Genomic DNA, 13,806 nt, shown 5'->3' on the forward strand with positions numbered 1-13,806 from the left:
TAGACGAATCTGTAGAAAAGGAAGGCAGACTTGTCATTTCCCAGGGCGAGGAACAGGTGAGGTTTGACAGGGAAACTGACTGAATAGTAATAAGTATAGATTTCCTACCTGTCTGTCTGTCTGTCATCTATCTGATCTATCTATCTGATCTATCTGATCTATCTATCTATCTATTTATCTATCTATCTATCTATCTATCTATCTATCTATCTATCTATCTATCTATCCGCACTGTGTGCCAGTGTGCATGTAGAGGTCAGAGGACAAAATCGTAGGAGTCACTTCTCTTCAACCATTTGGGTCCTGGGAATGGAATTTAGATAGTCAGGGTTGGTATCCCTTCTCTCCCTGAGAATCCTGATGACCCTATTCTGTTTTCTTTGGAGTGACGAAACTTCCTACAGTTGATTTGGGTAATATCTTCACAGTTATGTAAATGTATTAAAAAAAAAACCTGAATGGTACATCTTAACTGGGATAATTTGCTTAGTATGTGAATGATATGTTCACAGAACTGAGTGCTTAGTATCAAGGAGTCTAACCGTTTGAAAGGATTTAGGAGGCATGACCTTGTTGGAGGCAATGTGTCCCTGGGGATGAACTTTGAGGTTTTAAAGCCCAAGCCAAGCCCAGTGACCCTCTCTTTCTGCTGCTTTCAGTTCTGAATGTGAATTCTGAGGTACTTTCTCCAATGTTATGTCCATCTGTTCCTGCATGCTGCCGTGCTCCTTGCTATTTGACAATGTAGTAAACGTCTCAAACTGCAGGCAAGCCCCAATTATGTGCTTTCCTGTATAAGAGTTGCCATGGTCATGGTGTCTCTTCATGGCAACAGAACCCTAACTAAGACACCCTCTAATCATTCCTTCCCCTCTATACCCTTTTCCTGGGATTTCCAACTTTCGTTTCTGACAAGCAATATCCGGTACAGAAGAACACTGGCTTGGTTCAAGTTTCTATTACTGTGATGTAGCAGCATGACCAAAGCAACTTGGGGAGGAAAGGGTTTATTCGGCTGCTATTTCTAAATCATTGCACATCTTTGAAGGAATACAGGATAAGAACTGAAACAGAGCAGGAACCTGGAGGCAGGAGCTGATGCAGAGGCCATGGAGGGTGCTGCTTATTTGCTTGGTTCCCATGACTTGCTCAGCCTTCTTTCTCCTAGAACCCAGGACCATCAGCCCAGGGGCAGCACCACCCACAATCGGCTGCCTGCCTCCCAGCAATCACTACTTAGGACAATGCACTGCAACCTGATCTTACAGAGGCGTTTGCTCCGTAGAGGGTCCTCCATTCAGCTTTTGTCAAGTTGACACAAGACTACAGACAAACAAAAGACTCAGATCTGGAAAAGGTCAGTCCGTTCCAGGATCATTTTAAAATGTATTAAAATGCCAAAGGGCATGTTGGCTCACACCTGTGACCTCAGCACTTGGGTAGCTGAGGCAGAAAATTAGCCATGAGTCTGAGGCCAGAATAGGCTACGTAGTGACTTCCAGGTCAGCCAGGGCTCCAAAGTTAACTCCCTGTCTCCAAAACCCTACAAATAAAATCACTCTTAAAAAATATAATGAACAAGGAAAAAACCTTTCCATGATGCATGGAAGTACTCTGGTTGAAAGTTCTTTTTGGTAATCTCCACCCCAGTCCCATACACTTTTGTTCTGATGAAGCTTTCTTTAGGGAAACCAGGGCACAAGGTCCTTTGCAGGTGCCCGAGACCCTGTTGAGGGTAGTGAGCACTTCCTGTGAGCACTCTTTGTGCACAGGGCTGGGCAGTGCTTGACCAGTGTTTCTGGGCTGGATAGTCAGCATCGATTTCTTCCTTCCTTTCCCTTTTCAGGTGAATACAGAAAGAGAAATGGTAAACAGTCCACTAGCTGCTTCTGAGTCACGGAGTTAACTCTGAGAGTCAGTCTTCTCTTTCCACCACATGGGGACTGGGAATCAATCTCAGATCATCAGGAATGGCAGCAAACACCTTTACCCACTGGGCCATCTCACCCACTCAAACCCAGTCTACAGACTGGAGCTGTAGACCTCCAGTCATGTGGGGACTTCATAGGCCCAGTCTGGCCTGTGAACATTCAGGGAGTGTCATGTTGAATCCTCATAAGGAGGGGTTTTGACAAGTTAAAGCAGTCCTTTTAAAGCCTCTGAATGTTCTTTCAAGCAGTCTTAACGGCTTCAGGGAGAGATACGTGCTGCTCTTGTCAAATAAAGGGATCTGGAAACAGGCAGCAAATGTTACCCCATTAATTGTCTGGGCTATGTAACTACAAGCTGGGGCTCCAGTGTTTCCCCACAGGCATCTGGTGGAGCAGGACATTTCAAGAGCTCACTTTAAACCTGTCATAAGGCACCTGCCTGTGTGCCGGGGTGCCTGGCCACAGGAAAAAGGAAAGGCAAAGTTCATTTTCAGCGGTCCACAATCCATGTTTCCTCGGAAGGGTAAACAGTGGGATCGGAGACGAATGTTGTGGTTCCAGATCTTCTGTGTTTCTGGGCACCACTGGGAGTAGTGAAAGGGGGTCCAAGGTCCATGCTTCCCCTCAGGGTGTCCATAGACCAGGCAGTGAAGGCAGCGCTTGGTTGGAGATGCTGAAGCAGTCTGATTCTGAATGCGTGCCTACAGAATGCAAAGTTTGGAAGAGAGAAGGCCTTCTTTGGCATGGCTTTTTATGACGAGGACTACCCAGTGGGGATCCTTGACCAAGAGATGGTCATTGCTTGCTCATCCTGCTTTATTTGATGGTGGATGTGAATGCATACACTTTATTCGGGGTGACCCAGGGATTAAATACCTTTTCTCAGGAAGGAATGTCCAGGGAGGGAAGCTCATTGGTGGCTATCTAAGTACCTCATTAGCATGGAGAACTCCAGGGGTTTATGCTATGTGACCCAGTGTCCATGGTCTTCTCAGTGGGCTGTTCTGGTTACTTGTTCCAGAGCAGGTAGAGGTTGGCAGGGAGCTGGCTCCAATCCTGCCATGTTCAATTCTGAGATTCCTGGGGTTTAAGGTCATTCAACCACACCATTTCTCGTGCCCCTCTGGTACCAAGGTTTCATGTGCTGTACATAAACCCTCCCTGCCCACCCTGCCTTATAGACAGTCTGGGAGTAGAACACCTTGCTTAACCCCATCCTTGCCTTCCACGATGGTCATGTGTTTCTTTCAAACAGCCCCAGCCATAACGTTATTCAGTTTCCCTTGGTCTTTTGGTGGTGGCTATGAAATATCCCCTGTAGGCTTGTGATGGCTAAAGAAACTCCATTTATGCTGGGCATCCAACCATCTTGGTACCTAGTTGCTCTTTGTCTCTGACCCCAGACCCTGGAAGAGAAGTTCCCAGTAAGCCTGACTGAGTGATTCTCCTACCTAGAGATGTACAGGCGTCACCATCTGCGTTGTCATGACACGACTGCTCATTGGGCTTCTGTAACCTGCTTCTGCAGACATTCCAAGACTATTGTGAGGTTGCCTCAACTGCCTAATCTTGACAGACAGACAGCTCTTACCTTGCTGTGTAGATATCTAAGGTCCTCTTGGGGCTTTTGATTTAAGAACCCCTTTCTCATCCTCTTCAGCACTGCAAGTCTCTAGTTTGGCTTTCGGACTGTGGCCCTGACACTGACTGTAATAAATTTAGCTAATTCTAATCTGAATTGAGTCTGTGGGTCTTTCCCCAGTGTTCTCTGATATCATAACATTTCTGGAGGCTACCATGAAATGCTTGGTAAACCCCAGACTCATGACTGTGGATCTTGGGATAGACCCTAAGAGGGGACAAGTTCAAGGCAAACTTGGAGGCAGGGCAAGCCTGGGGCACGTACCATACTCAGGCTCAGGGCCATACAGGCCCTAGATGGGGGCAAGGAGTCCCAGACTATGACCACTGCGTATTTGTAAAAATCGAAAATAAGAATTGTCAATTAACTCATGTCTGAGACAGGACAGATTAGTGAGTTGCTCTGTTCTTGAAGTCTCTACATCTGGGGTCATGCATACATACATACATTACTATCCTACATAGGGGAGATTGAATATGATTTTAGACCAGGTACCCAGAGACAGAGTGGAAGACACCATCCTGTCTCCTTGGTTCTTCTGTATCAGTGAAGGTGACTACCACATGTCTGAATTTGCCTGTTCTTCTTGGACTAAATAGACTTATTGATTTTTTGTTTTTGTTTTTGTTTATTGTTTTGCTTGTTTGTTTCATACCATGTTCTTTCATCTGCTGGATCTGTGCTATCAAGTTCTGTTGTAGATGTGGAAATCGGACTGAGCACAGTAAGGTCACACACAAGCCTCCCCCACCCCCACCGTACCCCGAGCTGCATGCAGCAATACCTGTACCCACAACCCAGATTCTGTGAAGCTGGCTGTGCTGTCCTAAGTTGTCTAAGTTGTCCGGTAGGAAGCCCCTCACACTCATGTGAACTAGAATAACCCACTCTTGATGTGGGACGGCCAGACACAGGGTCATCTGACCCTTAAACTTCCAAGAGAGGCTGGCAAGTGGTCACAGGGAACCCTGGCCACCCTGACCAATTTCCTTACATGGACTGCTAGCTCGTTCCCCTCCTTGAGTCCCCTTCTGGTATGAGATGTCCTTAAGCAAATCTCTTCTGTTTTAATCACCAGATCGTGGTTGAGTGTCAATCTGAGCTAAATACTGCACTGTGTTCTGGTTCCTGCAGAGAAGGAAGAGGATATTCTCCCACATTACGACCCCACTGCGTCTGAAGGGACCATGTTCCCCCAGCCCAGAGGATCTGCCTTGCCCTGCCCTCACCTCCACACACCGGGAGTGGGCTCCATTACACTCCACCCCAGCTGAGCCAGGCAGGCTTTAGCCATTCTCCCTCTTAGAGAGGCACCTCCACCCCGCCAGTGGGTGGGATGTAAAGGTCTAGAGCTCCTTCCCTTCCACCACATCTTCCTCATCACGATGGACTGTACCCTCTCACTAGGAGTTGAAATAAATAAATCTTTCCCTTCTTAAGTTGCTTTTGTTCAGGTATTTTATCACAGCAATGAGAAACCTGCCTAACACGCTTGCCTACGTCAGGCATCCCCACAAAACAACAGCTCGTCACCGTGACCACTTTAAAACCTTAACATAAGCAGAGTATGGTGGGTGCACACGTATGATTCTAGTGCTTGGAGAGCACACACTGGAGAATCACAAGTTTAAGGCCATAGAGGATTGTGATCTAAAACCCTGTCTAAAATGTAAGACAGAAAAACACAAACTTCTAGTAAAGCACTGGCATGTGCGCATGCGCACACACGTGTGCAAGAGAGAGAGAGAGAGAGAGAGAGAGAGAGAGAGAGAGAGAGAGAGAGAGAGAGAGAGAGAGAGAATACACATCTGGGCCAGGTCATTCAGATGCTTTTCATCAGAAATTTGGGGTTCAACACTAAATGTAAAGAGAATTGGAGCTTTAAGAGAAAAAGTCCAACCAGGCGGTATGTGGTGGAACATTTCTTTAATCCCAGCACCCGAGAGAAAGAGGAAGGCAGATCTCTGAGTTTGAGGCCTTCTGTTCTAAATTTCAGGCCAGCCAAAGCTGCACAGAGAAACCCTGTCTGGAGAAACCAAAATCACTCAGCTAATCAACTTAACAGCCTCTGCAGCGTTGGTGTCCACGTCTAGCCCTGTCTCTCCTGTTGAGACTGTGAGGGGCCTCAAAGCTCTCTACTGTTTCCCTTCTAATCGTTTTACTTTTGTGGTGCTAGGATTGAACTCAAGGTCTCGGACATGGTAGGCAAACTTTGTACCACTGAGCTGTTGATATGATTTTTAAAGAATGGTTTACTTTTATTAAGTGAATGTACATTCGCAGTTGCCCATGGAATCCCACAGAAAGTGTGGGGTGCCCTGAATCTAGAGATACAGGTGGTTGTGAGCTGTCTCATGTGGGTCCTGAGAACCAAATTTAGGTCTTCTGTGAGCACAGTAGAGGCTTCTAACCACTCTACCTCTCCCGGCCCAAAACTTTCATTGTTCATTAACATGTAATTACTGCACATCTTCCGGGGATACAGTGCAACATTTTAACACATGCATGCAACAGGGATTGATCAAATCTGAGTAGTTAGTATCCCCATATCTTTGATTTTTGTCTTTGGAGCCTTCCAGCTCCTCTCTTCTACACCTGCAAGTGTGTGTGGGTGTGTGTGTGTGTGTGTGTGTGTGTGTGTGTGTGTACATATATATGGTAGTTCCATCCAAGGCAATGTCTAGTCTTTTGCATAGATAAGCTCTTTAATAGATATAGGCCTATCTTTTTTATTTTTTTCTTTATTAACTTGAGTATTTCTTATTTACATTTCGATTGTTATTCCCTTTCCCGGTTTCCGGGCCAACATCCCCCTAACCCCTCCCCCTCCTCTTCTATATTGGCTTTCCCCTCCCCATTCTCCCCATTACTGCCCCTCCCCCAACAATCACATTCACTGGGGTTCAGTCTTAGCAGGACCAAGGGCTTCCCCTTCCACTGGTGCTCTTACTAGGCTATTCATTGCTACCTATGAGGTCAGAGTCCAGGGTCAGTCCATGTATAGTCTTTGGGTAGTGGCTTAGTCCCTGGAAGCTCTGGTTGCTTGACATTGTTGTTCATATGGGGTCTTGAGCCCCTTCAAGCTCTTCCAGTTCTTTCTCTGATTCTTTCAACGGGGGTCCTGTTCTCAGTTCAGTGGTTTGCTGCTGGCATTCACCTATATATTTGCTGTATTCTGGGTGTGTCTCTCAGGAGAAATCTACATCCGGTTCGATATAGGCCTATCTTATAGTTACTTTTCTCACCTATAAGTAATGATAACTTTTTTTTATTTAACTAATGAGAAGTTTTTGTTCCTCAGTGCTGTGGACAGCATGTGAGTCTAGGAAGGCATTAAAATTTACTAAACAGCAGTTTTCATTAAAATGTAGTATAGGGCATGTAATGTTGAAGCACCAGAAAATTCTCATTGCTTGTGTTTTAGCCTGGAACAGTTGCAGGAGCTTAGAACACCGCGTCTTATATGAACCCACAGGAGCAACAAGGGGAAAAAATTCATCATTCAACAACATTCATTTATCTTCTCAACAAATAATTCATTCAGGCCTCCCCTTACTGCCCATCCTCCAGGCAGATCGGCCCACCAGAGCCTTAGCAGCCACAGAGAGGCTCAGATGCAGACTCTAGTGCTGTGCTCATGGTGATGGTTCTAATAGAGAACATACAAGGACACATGCAATGAATGAAATTCAGACTGAGTTGTAAGAGAAAAGAGATTTCATTCCAACAAAGAGCATGAGCAGTACTGTGCACACAGTAGTCTCAGCATGAGGCTTTTAAAGATAGGCAATGTGTTTATGCTAAAATATTTGAGACAAGAACAACATTTTATAAAGCTTTTTAGAGCAAAGCATGAGATGAGAGGCTGGGGCAGGGAGTGAAGACACTGGGAATTATGCTTCATAAATACTAACCAGAGCTCAGTCTTTCCTGGGACGAAGTGAGAACGTAGCAGCATAATGAGGCCATGGTCTTGGGAAATGACTCAGTGGGTGAAGTGCTTGCTGCTCAAGTTCAAGACCAAAGTGTGGATTTCCAGCTTTCACATAAAGGATAATTGGAGTAATTGAGAGGCAGAGACAGGGTTTCCCAAAATTGAGCTGGCTAGGTCGAGCAGCTAAAGTTGCAAGCTTGGAGTTACATCGACAACAAATAAAATCAATAAAATGTGAGGACTGGGGCTGGAGAGATGGCTCAGCAGTTAAGAGCGCCGACTGCTCTTCCAGAGGTCCTGAGTTCAATTCCCAGCAACTACATGGTGGCTCACAACCACCTGTAATGAGATCTGATGCCCTCTTCTGGTGTCTGAAGACAGTGTACTCACATATATAAAAACAATAAATAAATAAAAACAAATAAATCTTTAAAAAAATGTGAGGACTATCTGAGGAAGGCACGAGTGTCAACCTCTGGCCTCCATACCCCTGTGCACACAGCTATGTGCACATCTGCAAGCACATCTGTCCATAGGCATACACATATGCATTCACACTACAGGCATGTACACATGTGGAAAAAGAACAAAGAAAACTGCAAGTAAAAGTTGTAGTTGAAATAGGAGGAGCATTGTGGAGCAGAGGTAATGTAAAGGCCTTCCTACTTGGAATGGTACAATTAGAATTGGTACAATTAGGGGAAGCATTAGTAAATGTCATGAGAGGGCGAAGGGAAGTGGGGATGACTGAAAGCTGTGGTCTAAGGATAAGGTGTTGCCTCACCTCGACAGTGTAACAGAGTTGGCCCTGGTGGAGTGGGTAGAGGTGAGCCAGTCCCAAGGGCAGGAGAGCAGGAGAGCTGACTCTGCCCCTTGCAGGCTGCAGCATTGGTAGAGCAAGCCAGGGACATGCTGGAGAGCTTTCCCTGGTGATGTGAGTACAGGAGAGCTGGAGGGCTGACTACCCAGGCCCAGATCCAGGGCGTGGAGTTGGCCTACCCCAACATAAACCCCATCTATGAATTGCTGGAAAGCAGGAAGGGGCCAGGTCTACAGACCCAAGCATCAGGGTCTCCATGACACAGGGAACCAACAGCATATCTGAGAGGAGTCCCAGCGAAGAGCCAGTGTTGATAAGAGTAGCAGAAACCAGAGGCCTTGAACCAGACCAGTGACACATTGTGATGAACATTTGTAAGTAAACATGTGTGAACAAAAGGGTAAACTGGCACACACTGTGACACACTGCAGCTTCCATGATGTATTTGTGTGTGTGTGTGTGTGTGTGTGTGTGTTTACTTGTTCATTTTTTTTTGTTTAGTTTTATTTTATTTTGTGTAGGAGGTTGCAAGGGAGAGGGAGGTGAGTGGGATTAGGGAGCATGATGTGACATTCACAAAGAATCATTTAAAAGTTAATGTTTAAAAAAGTAAGGTGTTGAGGGAACAGAACAAGAGCAAGGAGCATGGGCCCTTGAGGGTCAATCAGTCTGACCCCCTCCGTCACACTGAGCACACCCAGGCCTGCTCTCTGTGAAAGCTAAGACTGCTGATGGTACCATTACCCCAGAAGACCCTTTCAGAGAAGGGCTTAAAAGGATTTGCCTCCAACAGACAGCTTGATGTGAGGAGTTGGGGAGAAAGACTTGGGTTAAGCAAAGCAAAACAAAAAACTCCACAAACTGCATGTACACATATGTACACAGGCACACCTATACACACACAAAATATTTATAATATATGTTTACATTTTTAGAAAACAATGTAACTAAAGAATGTCTTTGGGTTTCTATTGCTGTGATAAAACACCATGACCAAAACAAACTTGGTGAAGAAAGGATATGCGTCATCTTACTCTTCTACATTACAGTTCCATCATGGAGGGAAGGATATGCTTCATCTCACTCTTCCACATTACAGCTCCATCATGGAGGGAAGGATATGCTTCATCTTACTCTTCTACATTACAGCTCCATCGTGGAGGGAAGGATATGCTTCATCTCACTCTTCTACATTACAGTTCCATCGTGGAGGGAAGGATATGCTTCATCTTACTCTTCTACATTTCCACGTTACAGTTCCATCGTGGAGGGAAGGATATGCTTCATCTTACTCTTCTACATTACAGTTCCATCATGGAGGGAAGGATATGCTTCATCTTACTCTTCACATTACAGCTCCATCATGGGGGGAAGGATAACTTCATCTTACTCTTCTACATTTACAGTTCCATCGTGGATGGAGGATATGCTTCATCTTCTTCCACATTACAATTCCATCGTGGAGGGAAGGATATGCTTCATCTCACTCTTCTACATTACAGTTCCATCACGGAGGGAAGGATATGCTTCATCTTACTCTTCCACGTTACAGTTCCATCGTGGAGGGAAGGATATGCTTCATCTTACTCTTCTACATTACAGTTCCATCATGGAGGGAATCAGGGCAGGAACTCAAAGCAGGAGCCTGTAGGCAGGAACTGAAGTGAGGCCATGGAGGAATGCTGCTTACTGGCTTGCTTGTTATGACTTCCTCAGCGTTCTTTCTGAAACTACTCAGGACCACCCGCCCAGGAGAGGCGCCATTCACAGTAAGCTTGGCTCCCCCCATACCAATTATTAAAATGCCCTTGCTGACCAACAATCTTTTTTTCTCTCCATCTTTATTAACTTGGGTATTTATTATTTACATTTCAATTGTTATTCCCTTTCCCGGTTTCTGGGCCAACATCCCCCTTCCCCCTCCCCTTCTCTATGGGTGTTCCCCTCCCCATCCTCCCTCCATTACCGCCCTCCCCCCAACAATCACATTCACTGGGGGTTCAGTCTTAGCAGGACCCAGGGCTTCCCCTTCCACTGGTGCTCTTACTAGGCTATTCATTGCTACCTATGAGGTTGGAGCCCAGGGTCAGTCCACGTATAGTCTTTGGGTTGTGGCTTAGCTGACCAACAATTTTATGGAGACATTTTCTCATTTAAGTTTCTTCTTTCCAGAAAATTCTAACTAGTGTTAAATTGACAAAAAAACTAGCCCAGACACACATTGTGTGTGTGTGTGTGTGTGTGTGTGTGTGTGTGTTTCATTTCATGTGTTTACATATATACATATACATGCTTGGCTGTCAGAGCTCAATCTTAGAAAAGCTGTCCACTTTTTTTAAATGCAGAATTTCTCTCTTTTACTAAGAACTCACCAATTTGGCAAGGCTAGTTGGTTACTGAACACCAGAAACCCAGCGGAGCCTTCGATAGCTCAGCTGGTAGAGCGGAGGACTGTGCTTCGTGCGATACGGCAAACACCAGAAATCTCTCTGCCTCCTCAGTCACACAGTGACAGGCTCTTGCCTCATCAGGGTTTGGTGGGTTTGAAGGTATTAACTGCTCCTCATGCTTGCACAGAAAGCATTTTACTGCTTGACTTATTGCCCTTGCTCCAGCAATCTCCTCTTCATTAAAATATAATTTATCTGTGCAAAAAAAGGAATCATCATATGTAACAAATTAGTCATAGTAACAGAGTAGAAAGTGGTTTCAATCTTTGTGATTTTTCAGTTTTGGACAATGTGTTCCAGGATTATCAGGTTGGTAGCAAGCAGCATGACCCACCGAGCTATCTCACTGGCCCAAGCAATATAATTTGATGACAGAATTCATGGACTATGAATTATGTGGAGTGTTTCATTGATAGTATGTATGTTACACACACAAAATCATACATGGTGCCTTTACGGGGGAAAAAAGCATTTTCTGATATCACCAACCTATAGGAGAAGATTGACAGTCCTGAGGACTCGTCTTACATTTGGAATATGGTGTGGAATACAATAAGGAAAGCAGAGAATGTCTGAGACTGGTGAGATCTAAGTACAGCCAGAAATGTTCCCTAGAGGAGACAGCCTCTGAGTCTGTGCTGAAGGATTTAAGAATTCAGAAGGACGGACAACTGTAGCAACAATGCAAAAGACACAGACATGACAGAAACCACTTCATCACAGATGCAGGCGAACTTTATACTTTGTGCTATTTGATGTGTTTATAAAAAGATAAAGAGAGGATTGTTTCAGCACCAATGTGTCTATAAGAAGATAAAGTGGGTGGGGGGTATGTTCTATGGGGGTGTAGTGAAGTATGGGAAAAGTGGGTGTCTCAGCGGGCCCATGCTGAGACATCCCTTCCCCCTGAGGGACCAGCCACAGGACAGTATAGTATAGAATAGAGTTTATTCAGGGCACGGGGAGGGGAGTTAAGAGGGTAGTAGGGGCAGAGAGAGAGAGAGAGAGAGAGAGAGAAAGAGAGAGAGAGAAATAGAAGAGTAGAGGCTGGCCGTGAGCATGTGGAGAGAAGCAGGGAGAGGAATGGGGAGAGAAGGGACAAAGGGTGAAGAGGGTAAGAGCAAGAGAGCAAGAGAGTGAGGAGGGCGAGTGTCAGGCACACCTGGCTGTTGCCAGGTAACTGTGGGGTGGAGCTTAGACAGAAGGCTAACACTATTAAGGAAAATAAGGGAAGAATTTGATTGAGAATGTAGAAAATACTGAAGATGGTACACATTCACGTGTCGCATCTAAGAACAAATTGTAATTAATTATGAACAGAAACTTGAACTGGTTTTCAAACAAATATGAAAGTCTTTTTATTCCATGGTAAATGGAAGGCCACATGTTCCTACAGTGAGGTTTATCCCACTTCCATGATATTTGTCTTGCTGGGTCATCATCTCTGCAGGTCCTGTTGTCTTCAAGGGCCCTCAGTGCTATGCCCTATCAGGCTCCCATCTTCTCGTTCTATCATGTGCTGCCCAGCTGAGGTCCTAGAGCTCTGTGCACCTGCTTTACAGGCCTTTAGGAAGAGACCCTGACTGAGGCGTTGTGACTCTAGGCCACCTCAAGTGCCAGCACTTTTGAGTTAAGACTCAAGATGCCTGTCTGGGATACTTTGAAAGCTGCTCAGACCTTAGGGGTTACTGCTCTTAACATGTGACAAATACCTGAGGAAAATTACTTCAAGAGAGGAGGCTTATTTGTTTACAGGCTTTAGAGCTAGACTGGTTAGTCAGAGAGCCCTTGGCTTCCCCCTGTCTCTGAACACTGCTTCCTGTGTCCCACCCAGTGCTGGACTTAGAGACCCACTCTGCTTTATCTGGCCTTACAGTGAGTGATGCTGAGCTTACAGATACACTCTACTTTATCTCCCACCCAGTGCTGGGCTTACAGACACACTCTGCTTTATCTAACTCTTATAGTGGTATTGGGCAGCTGAACTCAGGTCCAGTTCTCATTTTCACACAATGCAGTAGTTTACATAATAGTGACTCCCTAGGCTCATATATTTGAATGCTTAGTCACCAGGGAGTGGAACTCTTTGATGGGATTAGAAGGATTAGGAGAGCTTTCTGCAGGGGCAGTCATCTTCCAGTAACTCGCCAAAATGATGAACACAAAAGGAAAGAGGAGAGGTACTCGGTATGGTATATGTTCTCTAGACCTTTTAGGAAAAATGGAGTCATTCCTTTGGCCACATACATGCGAATCTACAAGAAGGGTACATCAAGGGAATGGGTACTATTCAAAAAAGAATGCCCCATAAGTGTTACCAAGGCAAAACAGGAAGAGTCTACAATGTCACCCAGCGTGCCGTGGGCATTATTGTAAACAAGCAAGTTAAAGGCAAGATTCTGGCCAAGAGGATCAATGTGCAGATTGAGCACATCAAGCACTCAAAGAGCAGAGACAGCTTCCTGAAGTGGGTGGAGAAGGATCAGAAGAAAAAGGAAGCCAAAGAGAAGGGCACCTGGGTTTAGCTGAAGCGCCAGCCTGCGCCACCCAGAGAAGCCCACTTTGTGAGGACTAACGGGAAGGAGCCTGAGCTGCTGGAGCCCATTCCATACGAATTCATGGCCTAATGCACACAAAGGAAATAAAGGACCTGGACTGAAAGAAAAGAGGGTTAGGAGTTGTGGCCTTGTCTGAGGAAGGGTGTGGTGGGCTTTGTTACAAATGTCCAAACCTGGCCCAGGCTCTCTTTTCTTGTTGCCTGCTCATGATGTAGAACTCTCCGCTACCTCACTATCTGCCTGAATGCTGCCGTGCTCCCTGCCATGATGATAATGGAATACGCTTCTGAAACTGTAAACAGACCCTCAGTTAAATGCTATAAGAATTGTCTTGGTCATGATGACTCTTCACAATAATAAGACAGTAGCTAAAGACACACAGTAAACACTTATAACCATCTTTTCAGTCCTATCATGGTCTTAATCACCAATTTTGTTGGATTGAGAAACATCTAGGAAATTTGTAAAGCA

At 45.3% G+C, this 13,806-nt stretch overlaps 1 pseudogene; it reads left to right on the top strand.

Moving 5' to 3' along the window:
* Nucleotides 1-12,929: 12,929 nt before the first annotated feature.
* Nucleotides 12,930-13,404, top strand: LOC116914043 (annotated as a pseudogene).
* The last annotated feature ends 402 nt before the right edge of the window (nucleotides 13,405-13,806 follow it).

Source organism: Rattus rattus, chromosome 12 (assembly GCF_011064425.1).
Source record: "Rattus rattus isolate New Zealand chromosome 12, Rrattus_CSIRO_v1, whole genome shotgun sequence".
Taxonomy (NCBI): Eukaryota; Metazoa; Chordata; class Mammalia; order Rodentia; family Muridae; genus Rattus; species Rattus rattus.